Below are 15221 nucleotides of genomic sequence, written 5' to 3' on the forward strand. Positions count from 1 at the left end.
GTCTTTTGCCCAGCACGTAACAGGATAACGGAAACAAGGTCCATCCCTCTCCACGGCCTGCCAAGTGCTCGACCCATTGTTAGTGCTTAATGAATATCACAGTTATTAGCATCATCAGAGTGGGCATAGTGCGGGCTTGGGGCGGGGCCTGGGGTGGGGGGTCCTCTGACCTATAGAGGTGACTGTAGCATGTGGAACAGAGGCTTTGGTCCAGGGGCCGTCCGGTTATGGTCAAGCTGCCTGTGTTCAAGTGGGACCAGATCTGTCCCGGATCATCTCTAGTCCCCAGAAACCCAGGGGAATGGTGTCAGTTCTGGCTCTCTCGATAAAGTCTGGTCCATATTGGATGTGTCTGGTCTCAGACTGCCCAAATTGAAACTTGTCTGTCTTACCCCCTACACATACATTAAAAAAAAAACCCAAAACATTCCAGAACTGACCCAATCACCCCAGAGGCCATAGGAATGATTATTCTCCATGACATGGGTGTGCCATTTTTCCTTCTTCTCCCTAATGTTCCCTCTCTAGCAACCTGTTATGGACCTCTTATCCATGATTCCATGTATACCTGTTCTGTGCCTATTGATGTTTCCAGCTTGCGTAACTTACCGAGGTAGAAGCAGCAGGGCCTAGCGGAAAGAGCACTGTACGAGACTCTGGGGTGCCGATCCTGGCTCTGCCACTTGCCTGCCGTGTGAGGCTTTCCCTTCTCTGTGCCTCGGTTCCCTCATCCACAAAATGGGGATTCCATGCCTGTGGTCCCTTCTACTTAGACTGTGAGCCCCACGTGGGACCTAATGATCTTGTATCTACCCCAGGGCCTAGAACAGTGCTTGGCACATAGTAAGTTCTTAGCAGATAGCCCGGTAATTATAAGCAACAGTGGGTAACAGTCTTCCCCCATCATAAGTGGTAACTTTTCATTTTGAGTGCAGAGATTTTAGGGAGGCGATGGGCTTCAGAGAGCTAACAGGCCAGCCGGCCATCATTTTGCGTCTTTGCAGCCCTGCCTGGAAACTCTGGTCAGGAACTCGGTTTGAGCAAGACTAGAAATCCATCTCAGGAAGCTCGAGGCCCCATCGCCCCGAGTTGGTACCTGTGTTCCCACCCTACTGTGTGAAGAAGTGTGGCCTTTGGTTTGTTTAGTGGTGCTTATTGAGCGCTTATTGTGTGCAGAACACTGTACTAAGTGCTTAAGAGTGTACAATACAACAAAGTCGGTAGACACATTCCCTGTCCCCAAAGAGTTTAAAATCTGGAGGATCAACCACCTTCAAGCTTCAAAGGGGACTCTCCCCATCTGGGGTCATGAGATTTGGCCAACACATGTCCCAGTTCATCCTGCCAACTGACTCGAGGTTCTTCAGATGAAAATCACATCCTCGTTTTACTTTGTTTCCTCTCCTTGAAGATGTCTTTTTGGCTGCCACCACTCACATGGGCCAATAACTTGTAGTGACTCCAACCACCATATGAGAGAGGGTCGTCCCCCTTCCTCTTGCCCCTCAAACTCGGGTCACCCCGGGGCCATCCAAATCCCATCTTTCCCGTTTCCCTCTCTTTCCTCCCCATCTCTTTTCTGCTGTTTCCATGTTCTTCTTGGGACTGTGCCAGGTCCTGCTGTCTCCCAGTCCTCTGTTCCTATTACTTAACATCTTGGATGGGAACTTCAGTGTTAAGCCTGGGCACTGAAACCCATAAGTGCCCTCCCCTTTCCAGGGTGAGGCAGGTCACTGTTTCAACAGCCCCTGAATGTTTTCTCCAAAAAAACAAGGATGTTGGAAGGGCCCAACAGGGGAGGGCAGGCCTGGGGAAGGAGAGGGACTTACCAGCTGTTACTCTTTCCTCTTAACTGTCCCATGTCTCCCCTCCTTTCCTGTCATTCTCAAGTAAGCAAACACTCAGAATCCATTTACCCACCGCTCCGATATTGTGTGACAAGGTGGTGTCTGACTTTTGATTCCTCTTCGAAATGCTTTCAATCCATCCTCGGGAGACTCTCCAGTCTAATTTACTAACAATGATTGTAGTATTTGTTAAGCTCTTACTCTGTGCTGAGAACTGAACTTAGCCCTAGGACGGATAGAAAATCATCAGGTCCCACATGGAGCTCCCAGTCTAAGGAGGGAGAACAGGTATTGAATCCACATTTTGCAGATGGGGGACCTGAGGCACAGAGAAGTGACGTGACTTCCCCAAGGTCACATACCAGTAAGTGGGGGAGCAGGGATTAGCACCCAGGTCTTCTGACTCCTAGGCCCGGGCTCTTTCCACTAGGCCAGGCTGCTTCTCGGCTTCTCAAGTGGACCACTCTAAATCGCGTGGGTCTGTGCTGGAGCAGATGTCAGGAAGGTGCTCATTCTTCTAGACTGGTGCACACTCGGTCTAAAAATAATAATTGTGGCATTTGGTAAGGGCTTAATATGTGCCAAGCACTGTACTCAGCACTGGAGTAGATTCAAGATAATTCCCGTCCCACTGGGGGCTTGCAGTCAAAGGGGAGGGAAGGCCTCTATTTAATCCCCCTTTTACAGATAAGGAAATTGAGGCATAGGGAAGGTAAGTGGCTCACCAAAGGTCATACAGCAGGCAAGTGTGGAGCTGGGATTAGACCCCAGGTCCTCTGACTCTCAGGTGCGTGCTCTGTCCACTAAGCCACACTGCTTTTCAGTTATGGACTTTCAGGAGAAGAAATGGGTGGTGTGAATGGGGCAGGGCCGGTAGGAAAGGTTGCATTTGTTGTGATCAAAAACTTATCCCCCGAAATCCACCGAGTCACATAGCTGGATATTTATTGGGTGCTTACTGTATGCAGAGCACTGTGCAAAGCACTTGGGGAGAGTACAGTTAGAGGTGATAGACATGATCCCTGCCCTAAACCCTCTTCTCCCACTTCATTCTGTGTCGCTCTCGCAGCTGGATTTGTCCCCTTTACTCACCCCCTCTCAATCAACAGCAGTTACATATATATCCGTAATTTATTCGTATTGATGTCCATCTCATCCCTCTAAACTCTAAGCTCCTGGTGGTCAAGGAACATGTCTAACAATTCTGTTATACTGCACTCTCCCATTTGCTTAGGGCTTACAATCTAGAGGGGAGATGTTTTAAAATAAATTACAGATCGGGGAAGGAACAGAGTATAAGAATACATACGTAAGTGCTGTAGGGTTGGGGTATCAAAATGTGCTTGGGGGTACACAACCAAATGCAAAGGTGATGCAAGAGGGAGGAAGGGAGAATAAGTAGCGAAGGTGACATTTCAGGAGCTTAAGGAGAAATGAATTATTTGTTACTGTTTCCCTTAGAAGGAGCTGCAGCGGAAAAGGCTCTTTGCATTCAGGGCCCCAGAATGGGCAGCAGGACTATGGAAAGGGAAGGGGGAGAGGGAATTGGGGGAGTTGGGCTGCTCTCTTTGGCTGGCTTGAAAAATGGCTTGACTGGAGGGAAAATCTCCCAGCAGTCAGCGGGGTGTGAACATTTCCCCAGAGCAAAGAGAAAAAAGTAAGACCAGGTGCCTTCTGGTCCCCAGTCGGGCCAAGCCGGAGGGGCAGGTGGCGATCAATCTCTGGCATTTACTGAGTGCTTAATGTGTGCAGAGCACGGTACTAAGTGCTTGGGAGAGCTGGTAGACACATTCCCTGCCCACAAAGAGTCTACAATCTAAAGGGCGATCCTCTGTGACCCAAGTCAGTTCTCTTTGGAAACAGCAGAAGAGATGAACAAGGAGCCTACAGTCTAGAGGGTGATCCTTTGTGACCCGAGTCAGTTCTCCACGGAAACGGCAGAAGAGATGACTTGGCAGGACTCCCGGTTCTTCGACTGACCGACAACAAGCGTTGTCCCCCGCTTGTCCTTCATTCACACTTTGCCGCCCCGCCCCAGGTGACCAGAACAGATTTCCGGGAGCGGCCGGATCACACCGACGAGGGATCCCTTCCCACTTGCTGGCAGGCTGGCAGCAGTGAAAAGGCCTAAGGCAGACCAGCGGGGTCACACTCGGCTCAGTCCAGGTGAGAGGGGGGAGGGGGAGGGTTTGGTCCTTGACCTCGCCTACATCCTGCCTCTGACCCGAAACACCCTCCCTCTTCATAGACGATCACTCTCCCCACTTTCAAAGCCTTATTAAAAGCCCTATCTCCTCCCGAGAGGCCTTCCCTGACTAAGCCCTCACTTCCTATTTTCCCACTCCCTTCTGCATCGCTCTCGCACTTGGATTTGCCCCCTTTATTTACCCCCCCCCCCACTCCACGGCACTTAGATACATATTTGTAATTTATTCATATTAATGTCAGTCTCATCCCTCTAAACTGTAAGCTCCTGGTAGGGAACATGTCTAGCAGCTCTGCTATACTGCACTTAGTACAATGCTCTGCACACAGTAAGCACTCCAAAAATACAATTGATCGATTGATTGCTCTTCCTCTGACTCAGGGCTCTGTCCCCTTCTTGGCAGCAGCAGCCCTGCGCCCCTCCTTACACACAGCTCTTCTTAGGACCCTGGCGGTTGGGATGTGCCACTTGGACTGTGCTCCTTGGGGACAGAGATAATGCCTGTGGGGATAGAGATAATGCCTATGAACTCATATCGTACTCTCCCAAGTGCTTAGTACAGTACTCTGCCCACAGCACTTGATAAACATCGTCGATTGATAGGGACAGAGGTGGGAGTGAGTGCTGGGGCTAATCAATGAATGATATTAAGTGGTTACAGAGGACTGTACTAAGCATTTGGGAGAGATCAACACTACGGAGTCGGTAGGTACGTTCCCTGCCCACAACAAGCTTGCAGTCTAAGAGGCTAAAGGGGAGAAACCTTCTGTGCCCATTCCCTAGGAGAGATTTTTCACCCCCAAATACCTCACTTCATCTTGACCTCCTCTGCCCATCTTGCCGGTTTCTTTCATTCATTCATTCAATAGTATTTAGTTAGTGCTTATTATGTGCAGAGCACTGTACTAAGCACTTGGAATGGACAATTGGGCAACAGATAGAGACAATCCCTGCCCTGTGACGGGCTCACGGTCCAAAACAAAACAAAGCATCATCAAGATAAATAGAATCAAGGAGCTATACACCTCATTAACAAAATAAATAGGGTAATAATATATACAAACTAGCCAGTGCTGAGGGGAAGGGGGAAGAGCAGAGGGTAGGGAGGGGAGGGGGAGCAGAGCTCAGTCTGGGAAGGTCTCCTGGAGGAGGTAGGGCTTTGAAGAGGGGAAGATAGTGAGTTTCCAAGACACAAATCAGGGGTGGGCATTTGGGTTTGGGCGTTTTTCTTTTGGTTGCTTTTGGGAGAAGTGGTGAACAAGTAATAGCAGTAGTAGATGTTGTCGTGGTAGCAGGTGTTGATTGAGTGCCCTCGTGGTGCCGGAGCACTGAAGTAGACACTTGGCAACTACAGAACAAAGAAGAGATGAGTTCCTTGCAGCCCGAGGGCAATTGGTACCGATAGCTTATGACCCTACTCCCAGGGCCCGCCTAGGAATGGTCTGCAGCATGACCTGGTGGATAGAGTACAGGCCTGAGTCAGTAGGACCTGGGTTCTAATCCCGGCTCTGCCACTTGTCTGCTGTGAGACTTTGGGCAAATCACTGCACTTCTCTGTGCCTCAGTTCCCTCCTCTGTAAAATGGGGGATTAAGAGTGTGAGCCCCATGTGGTCCAACCTGATTAGGGTGCATCTATCCTAGGGCGTAGTACAGTGCCTGACGCATAGTAAGCGCTTAATGTAAAAGAACCCTGCCACTTCTTCATCCTCGGGGAAAAGAAACAAAGAAATACCTCAGGGTCTCACTGCCCACTGCCACAGCTGTACTTCACCCCCCCCCCCCCGGCGCCCCTCCTGCCCAGAACCAAGACCAGCTGTGACGCCGCCATGAGTCACCGTCTCTGTTCGGGACCAAAGAAAGATCTGAAACTGCCTCTGCTGTCCATGATGCACCCATTTAACCCTTGCCGGGTCCAGAGCCCAAGGGTCAAACCGGCATCCTGGGCTTGTCCCGCCCCCCATCCCTTGGGTCGGTACCTGTTCCTAAAGTGAAGGCCATCTTTGCCAACATGCCCGAGACCAGGGATCGCGGCCAGCCCCGTTGATGTCACCTCTCTGGGAGGGCCAGAGGGCGGCTGCCAAGCCCGAGGTCAGGAGTCGGGAGAACTGCCCCCCGATCTCTGGCCCCGTCTGCCGTCGCCCGCTCTAGTCTTTGAGCCGAGCGTGGGTTGAGTTGAGTGGAGGGTGGCGGGGTCGGGGGAGGGTGACTGCTCCGTCACAAACATTTTGGGCACATTTGGGTGCATTTTGGCTGTTTCCTGAGTGCTAAAAGGGCCAGAAATGGTCCCATCCTCTTCTCTGGCCATCAGAGCAATTCAAGGGCCTCTGTTTCCCCCAGACTTGCTCTTTGGGTACGGATCACAGGGCTCTTTCTCCCTCAAAAACCAGGTCCAGAGCTTCAGGCCTACCCCTGGCTGAAGCAACAGTGGGGAGGGAAGTTTAACATTCTCCTCTTCCTCCTCCTCCTCCTCCTCCTCCTCCTCCTCCTCCTCCTCCTCTTCTGACTCCCAGCTCCATGCTCCTTCCACTAGGCCTCGGTGCAGTATCCCCACAAAATTGAGGGGAGTTACCCTGGGTTTACCCTACAGCTGCCCCTGCCAGCTCCATCCATCAACACCGGGGGGCTGCTACTGCCGTCCACGGCCAGGAGGGGGAGCGAGAGGACCTCTCGCCAACGCTAACCCTTAGATAGCCCAGTCGGCCTTGCCCACCGTTTGCCAGCCCGGTGGCTCTCAAGCTGGAATAGTGATGGGATCAGGAGCATTAGCCCAGACCGGTCACCTGGCCTAGCTCTGCCGGTTCCTGTGAATTCCATAACCGGGGCACCTTGGCTTCCCATTACCCCTTTCGGTATTCCTGCAGACCGTAAGCTCCTTGGGACGAGGAATCGGGTCTCTCCCAAGCCCTTAAATACATAGCTCTGCACACGGCGCTGTTGTCCTCTCCGGAGCACTGAATATATAGTAGGCGTTCAATAAGATCTATGGATCGATTGATTACTCTGCACACAGTAAGTGTTCAATAAATACAATCGAATGATTGGTTGAAAATGCTTTCACTTCTATTGTGAATCCTACTCTGCACGTAGAAGGAAGCCAGCCGACCCCGGGACCGGCCATCTGTCCTGCAGACGTGGACAGAGAGACTGGAGAGTATCATCCTCGATGTTCCGCTAGAGAAAGGGAAGCACGGAGAGGCTAAATGAATGCAACAAGGTCACGCTGCATGTCGGTGAACCCAGGTCTACTGATTCCCAGGGCAGAACCTTCCTCTCCTCCCCTTCTTGCCACCCCCTCCCACCCCACTCTGTCCACTAAAGACTGCCCTCCTTCACCCTTCCTCCACCTCTGACACCTTCGGGAAGCCTCAGGTCAAGAGCAGCGTGGCCTAGTGGAAATAGCACAGGCCTGGGAGTCAGAGGACCTGGGTTCTAATTCTGACTCCGCCACTTGCCTGCCGTGTGATCTTGGGCAAGTCACTTCACTTACCTGTGCCTCAGTTCCCTCTTCTGTAAAATGGGGATTCAGTGCCCGTTGTCACTCCTACTTAGACTATGAGCCCCATGTTGGACCTGATTCTCTTGTTATCTACCCCAGTGCTTAGTAATAATACTAATAATGATGGCATTTGTTAAGCGCTTACCATGCGCAAAACACTGTTCTAAGCGCTGGGGAGGATACAAGATGTACAGTGATTGGCATATAGGTAATGATTAACAAATACTATTACTGTTATTGTTATCAGTAATAGGAGCAGGAACAGATTGAACCCTGTATGGGACAGGAACTCTGCTCTGATTGCATAGTATCTACAGCAGGGCTTGGCACATAGAAAATGATTAACAAAGACCCCAAATTTTGTTGTTATTATTTGAGGAGAATCCTGATACTTTCTACCTCTAGTTTTCTCTGGTCCCAAAGAAGGGGTCTCCACCTGCCTTCTGAGAAACTCAATAGATACTTTTGGCGCCTCTCTCTTGCCATTTCATTCCCTGCTACTCTCTGTGTGATACTTTCCTGAATTGGCTTCAGATTTTTTTTGTTTGCTTGTTTTATTTTTTAATGGTATTTGTTAAGCATTTACTATGCATGCCTGGCACCATACTAAGCGCTGGATAGAAGATCAGATTGGACACCGTTCATGTCCTACTTGGGGCTCAAAGTCTTAATCCCCATCTTACAGATGAGGTAACTGAGGTACAGAGAAGTGAAGTGACTTGCCCAAGATCACACAGCAGACAAGTGGAGGAGCCTGGGATCAGAACCCACATTCTCTGACTCCAGGCCCGGGGTCTTTAAATAATAATAATAATAGTAGTGGTATTGCTTAGGTGCTCACTATGTGTCAAGCACTGTTCTAAGCACTGGGGTAGATACAGATTAACCAGGTAGCTCGTTGTGGGCATTCCACACACTGTTTATTGTTGTACTGTACTTTCCCAAGCGCTCAGTACAGTGCTCTACATAAAGTAAGTGCCCGATAAATATGACTGGCTAGGTGAATGAATGAAAGGTTGGACTAAGTTGGTGGGCTCTAATGCTGCTTCGAGTTTTCTTCAGCAATTAACAGGACGATTGAGGTGAACTGACATGGAGGAACTGAGGGGCCGAGGGACCCAGGGGCCAAGGACGAGGGACCAGGGAGACTCCCGACAAGCTAACAAGAGCCCGAAGCCGCTCCCAAGGGGCTGACACGGGTGCGAGTCACGGCCCAGGCTTTCCGGAGAGCTGTGCTCACTCCTCGCCGGGCGGCATGTTTGTTTGGAGTTTCATTTCCAAATAGATGTTTGGGATCCAGGAGCCCGTTAAATGTGTGAAGTGTTTGGTTGTAAACACAGACACACGGCAGATGGGGACATCACAGCCTGCTGCCGCTGCCGCTGTGGATTCAATTTTCCCTGCTGTTCGTCAGCGTCTCTCTGGCTTCCTGCTCTGAATTTGGAGGGGAGGCGGGGCTCCCTCTCCGGGGCTCTTTTTCAAGGCGGCTTCAACACTGACCCCACCGAGGCCCCGGTGGGGTTCCCGGGGCCCCCCCGAACCGCTCAGGAGCTCCTCTTGTGAGCCTTTTTCATCTTGCTAGGGGGGCAGGGGGAGAGGGCATCTTCCCAGCTCCTGGCACACAAAACATCCCCTTGATAGGCGAGGTGACGGGATTCCCTTTCTCACCGTGAGCATTTGTTAAGCGTTTACTAGGTGCCAAACAGCGCACTAAGCATCTGAGTACAAGCGAGATAATCCATCAAGGATTTTTCCATCTGAGTAGGGAGGACTGGTACATAGAACCACCAGGAGGGCTGAGTCACAGGAGGCAGTGGGGCAGAGTGGGCTTGGATCTTGGCACGCAGCGGCCCGAGGACTTTTTACCCCTAAATCTACACAGGTGCCCGTCAGAGTTTCCATGGGTGTAACCTGTCGGTGGGGAGGGAAGGGAGTATGTTGCTCCTTGGCTTATTCCCCATGACACCGTCCAGCAACTGTCTCTGCCCTCCCTCCCCTGTATCGTTTATCCTACGCAAATTACCCCAGTCCGGCCCCACTGCCCATTTCCCCTCCCTTGGAAGCAGCTGCCCAACTGGGAGCCTGTGGGCTAAAACCTGGGGGTGATGTGAGAGAATCCCAATAATAATACCTGTAGTACCTGTTTGGCTTCTATTCTGGGCCAAAGCGCTATCCTGAGCACTGGGGTAGATAGAAGATAGGTTGGACACAGTCTCTGTCCCACATGGGGCGAGTAGGAGGCAAGACACGTATTGAATCCCATTTTACAGAGGAGGAAACTGAGGTTCCCGCAGGGCTTCTGCTTCCGATCCAGGTTCAGTCATCTCTGTATGTGGGATCCGGCCCTCCCTGCGCCTGCTCGCCTTTCCTCCCGTGCTTTCCGTCGGGCACTGCCCCCTATCAAGATGGCCTCAGTCAGCTGGGGACAAAGAGGAATAGGAGGCTGACCAGAGTCCCAGCAGTCACCTGAGGGTCTGTTGGAGATGGCTTTCTGGTCACCGGTCATTCTAGCAGTGGAGGAAGTGGACATTCCAGATACCATCAGAGCCCAGCCCAGCCTGCTGCCTTCTTGACTCCTCTTCCTCATTTTACACCACCTCACCTCTCCCCGATCCCCTGGCAACCCTCCTCTCTGTATGCAGACTGTCCTCCTCTCCACCCTCCCAAGTCTCTCACCGAAAAACCCATCACCAGGCAGAACTGCCTTGCTCTGCCTCATCGTGGTCCTTAAAGGAAGCAGCGTGGCCTAGTGGATAGGGCCCAGGTCTGGGAGTCAGATGATGCATGGCACAGGTTCTGAACACAAGCCAGCAGCACTCGAGTTACCCAAGAGCTGGGCTTGTACTTCTTTTAAGCACAAGGGAAGCACATGGGAAGCAGCACGGCATGGTGGATGGACCCCGGACCTGGAAATTAGAGGGTCACGAATTCTAATCCTGGCCCCGCGACTTGTCGGCTCCGAGACGTTGGGCAAGTGACTTAACTTCTCTGGGCCTCAGTTACCTCATCTGCAAAATGGGGTTGAGACTATGAATCCCATGTGGTACATGGATTGGGTCCAGCCTGATTCGATTGTATCTACCCCAGCCAGCGCTTCGTGCAGTGCCTGGCACATAGTAAGTGCTTAATAAATGCCATAAAAAAGAGTCCATGGGACTGCATGGGGATGGGCTCAGGTTCTTCACCCCAGCACCTAACCTACCTGCATCCTACCCTCTGTCACAGCCCAGCCACTGCACTGCCAGTTCCCCTCCTGAAGATCGTGGGTTCTAATTCCGGCTCCGCAACGTGTCTGCTGTGTGACCCTGGGTAAGTCTCTTCACTTCTCTGTGCCTCAGTTACCTCATCTCTAAAATGGGGATTGAGATTGCGAGCCCCAAGTGGGACTAGGACTGTGTCCAACCCAATTTGCTTGTATCCACCCCAGTGTCTAGTACAGTGCCTTGCACATAGTAAGCACTTAAAAACTACCATAATAATAATATCCTGGAGTCGCTGTCCCCCTCTCTATTGGACAGTCCCCCTCCATGCCCTCATTCAAAGTTCTGCAAAAAAACCACCTCACCCAAGACTTCCCAGATCAACCCTTCCCTCCTTCTCAGTTACCTTCCCTCCAGCGGCTACCTCAGCCCTTCCCCCAAACTCCATAAATCCCCTGGATGTGCTTCTAATACACTCACTTCCCATGCTTTCACTGAGTATCTGGGGTAGAATGTGGTGATGAGAATCAATCAATGGTATTTATTGAGCGCTTACAGTGTGCAGAGCACTGTACTAAGTGCTTGGGAGAGTATGATACAACAGAGTTGGTAGGCACTTTCCCTGCCTATAACAAATAATAATAATACGGTATTTGTGAAGCACTTACTATGTATCAAGCACTGTTCTAAGTTTCTAGGATAGATACAGATTCATCCGGTTGGACACAGTCCCTGTCCCACTTGAGGCTCACGGTGTAAGAAGGAGGGAGGACAGGTATTGAAACCCCATTCCGTTCAGTTGACGGAACTGGGGCCTGGAGAAGTTAAGTGATTTCCCCAAGGTCACACAGAAAGCACATGGTGGAGCAGGGATCAGAACTAAGGCCTATGCTCTTTCCACTAGGCCACGTTGCTTACGTAGTGGTGAAAATACCAAAGGAGGTTCTCCTGACAATGCCCACTGCCTGCCTGTCTGGATCGAACATAACGCGGTGTCAGAATAACCGGCCGTGCACTTGTGCGGAGTGCTGAACAAGGGGTAAGTTCTACCCAGTCGTGTGTTCCTTAGTGTGCTGCCCCGTGGGAACACAACCCCAGTGTTATAAGAGGACCAGGTGTTCTAGTACTCTTGAATGTAACAACCGGGGGATTTGCATTTGTCAGCCTTATTTTATTGGCATTTAATAATTGTGGTTTTTAAGTGCTTATTATGTGCCAAGCACTGTACTCAGCACTGGGGTAGATACACAGTCATCAGGTCCCATATGGGGCGCACAGCCTAAGTAACAAGCATTGACTCCCCATTTTGTGGATGAGAGAATCGAGGGACAGAGAAGTGAAGTGACTTACCCAAGGTCACAGAGCAACGGAACCGGGATTAGAACTCGGGTCTTCAGACCCCCAGGCCCGTACTCTTCCCAGTTGGCCATGCTGCTTCTCACTAGGCCGTAACGTTCTTCTCTCCCTCTCCGGTGGAAAGGAACAGTGTATTATTCTCCTAGTATTTCTCCCAGCTCCGTGTTGCATCAAGTAGGTGCTTGCTTGGGGTGGCTGACTTGGCGCTTGGAAGGCAGCGAAAGTTCAAGTTAGATGTTCACACTGATGCAATGTGAGCCACCTGATCATTCGAGTTAAGCCGCCACCTCAACAGCCCTTTTGTTCCCTGGCCGGGAAAAGGCTAGAACTGAATACGTACGTGCCGTGCCGTGGAAACTCCGGAGGCCTGGAGACCCTGCCCCCATATGCTCCCCTGCTGGCGCCACGTCCACGGGTGGCGGGAACACAGGCTTTTTGTGAATTTTATATGGCGTATATTTGCCAGAGCCTTTTTCATTTAGAGGTATTTTTTTCTAAAGTGGTTACGGGGCAGCGATGGCAGCCACGGCTAATTCCTCAGAGAATCGCTGGTAAACGGTATTACGTTTCACTCTGGGATTTTTTTATTCCTTCCCCCAGGAGAATTTAAAGCCCTTTAGTAGATATGATTCATCATTTGCCCCATAAGTTTCAATTCTGAGTCCTCTTATCTTCTCACTTTACCCTCAGTTTTCTGAGAAGCTCATTCATTCATATGGTTTCAATTCCCCACATTTTGCAGACGGCTCCTAAATCTACATCTCCACTTCTGACCTCTCACTTGCTCTACCATCTTGTATTTCTTCCTGCCCTATCTCCATCTAGATGGCTCACCCGCATCTTAAATTTAATAAGGTCAAAGTGAACTCTTCTTCCCTGCCCTCTATCAAAATTTCCCATAGCTGTGGCTATCACCATCACCCTCCCTTGCCCAAAAAGCTCACAGCCTTGGTGCTTTCTTTGATCGTCCCCCTCAATCACCTCCCACACACAGTCAGTCCCTATGTCCTCCTTCCCAAGCTGCTCTTTTAAATGGTATTTAAGTGTTTACTATGTGCCAGGCACTTTACTAAGCAACCTCCTCCAAGAGACCTTCCCAGACTGAGCTTCCCCTTTTCCCTCTGCTCCCCCATCTCCTCCCCTCAGCTAAGCCCTCTTTCCCCACTTTCCCTCTGCTCCTCCCCATCTCCCTTCCCCTCCCCTCAGCCCTGTGCTCATTTGTATATATTTATATTACCCTATTTATTTTGTTAATGAGGTGTACATCCCCTTGATTCTATTTATTGTGATTATTGTCTTGTTTTTTGTCTGTCTGTCTCCCCCGATTAGAGTGTAAGCCCGTCAATGGGCAGGGGTTGTCTCGATCTGTTGCTGAATTGTACATTCCAAGCGCTTAGTTCAGTGCTCTGCACATAGTAAGCGCTCAATAAATACTGTTGAATGAATGAAAGAAAATCAAGTTGGATACAGTCCCTGTCCCACATGGGACTCAAAGTCAGTCCTCATATTACAGATGAAGTAACTGAGGCACAGAGAAGTTAAGTGACTCACCCAAGGCCTCATAGCTGATAAGTAGCAGAGTCAGGATTAGAACTCACGTTCTTCTGACTCCCAGGCCCATGCTCTATCTAGTGGGGCACACTGCTTCGCTATGTTCCTTAAGTCTACCGCTTCCTCAAGGAACACAATCTCTTTAAGGAATGACCTCTTCCAGCCTCAGCCCTCTTCATTACAAAGAGCCCCTTTCTTGGAACGAAAGCCTCGTGTTAGGGACTGTGCCCATCCCGATTATTCTGCACATAACCCAGAGGTTAGTACAGTGCTTGGCGACAAATACCAAATTATTATTACAGCTGGACATATATTTTTGAAAAGTTAACCAGGGCATGTCATTCCTTTCTACAAAAATCTCAAGTAGCTCCCAATTAATTTTCATAGTTTAAAAAACTGGCCATCAGCTCCTCCTGCCTGTCCATCTTTGCCCACTACAGCCCACTTTTATTCCCTTGTCCTCACGTGCAAATCTGTTTCCTTCCCTCATCTCCTTGGTCACAGACACGTCGTTCACACTTTTCCTCCAGCCTCCATTTAGCCAAATCATTCCTCCCCTCCTTCAGAGCCCTATTAAAAAGGTCATCTCCTCCAGGAGGCCTTCCCTGATTGACCAACTGGCATGACTGGAAAGAAGGGGGCCAGTCACCCCCGCCCTCATGTATAATAATAACTATGGAATTTGTAAAGAACTTCCTATGTGCCGAGCACTGTCCTAAGTGCTGGGTTAATTACAAGATAATCAGGTCTCGTGTGGGGCTCACAGTTTAAGGGGGAGGGAGAACAGTTATTGAATCCCCATTTTGCAGGTGAGGGAACTGAGACACATACGGAAGCAACATGGCTCAGTGGAAAGAGCACAGGTCATGGGTTCTAATGTTGACTCCGCCGCTTGTTGGCTGTGAGACTTCGGGCAAGTCACTTCGCTTCTCCGTGCCTCAGTTCCCTCATCTGCCAAATGGGGATGAAGACTGTGAGCCCCACGTTGGACAACCTGATCACCTTGTAACCACCCCCCACCCAGCGCTTAGAACAGTGCTTGGCACGTAGTAAGCGCTTAACAAATGCCATCATTATTATTACTTGTCAGCTGTGTGACTTTGGGCAAGTCACTTCACTTCTCCGTGCCTTAGTGATCTCATCTGCCAAATGGGGATGAAAACTGTGAGCCCCACGTGGGACAACCTGATCATCTTGTATCCCCCCCAGCGCTTAGAACAGTGCTTTGCACATAGTAAGCGCTTAACAAAGACCATCATCATCATTATGATTGTTATAAAAGCGACTTGAGCAAGGCCACAGGGCAGCAGCTCCGTGACGGGGTGGAGGTTTAGAAGCCAGGTCCTCCGACTCCCAGCCCCGACCTCTCCCCACTCGGCCTCGCTGTGTTCGCTCGGCTATTTGCTATCCGTTTACGTATAATAATAATAATAATAATGTTGGTATTTATCTCCCCGGTCATTCCCCTGACCAGAGGATGTCTCCCAAAGTGAAAGCGGGAGGGAGAAGCCCACGGGGCCGGCCGGAAAAACCCGGGAGCCCGCGGCTCCGGCCTATAGGCCGC

At 50.5% G+C, this 15221-nt stretch overlaps 1 long non-coding RNA gene across 1 annotated transcript; it reads left to right on the top strand.

The window, feature by feature from the left end:
* The first annotated feature begins 3827 nt into the window (after positions 1-3827).
* On the top strand, positions 3828-11995 carry LOC120638460. Its single transcript, XR_005660132.1, has 3 exons — positions 3828-4013; positions 10776-10859; positions 11655-11995. It is a non-coding gene; the product is annotated as an uncharacterized LOC120638460 (long non-coding RNA).
* Positions 11996-15221: the final 3226 nt, after the last annotated feature.

This window comes from Ornithorhynchus anatinus, chromosome 6 (genome assembly GCF_004115215.2).
Source record: "Ornithorhynchus anatinus isolate Pmale09 chromosome 6, mOrnAna1.pri.v4, whole genome shotgun sequence".
Lineage (NCBI taxonomy): Eukaryota > Metazoa > Chordata > Mammalia > Monotremata > Ornithorhynchidae > Ornithorhynchus > Ornithorhynchus anatinus.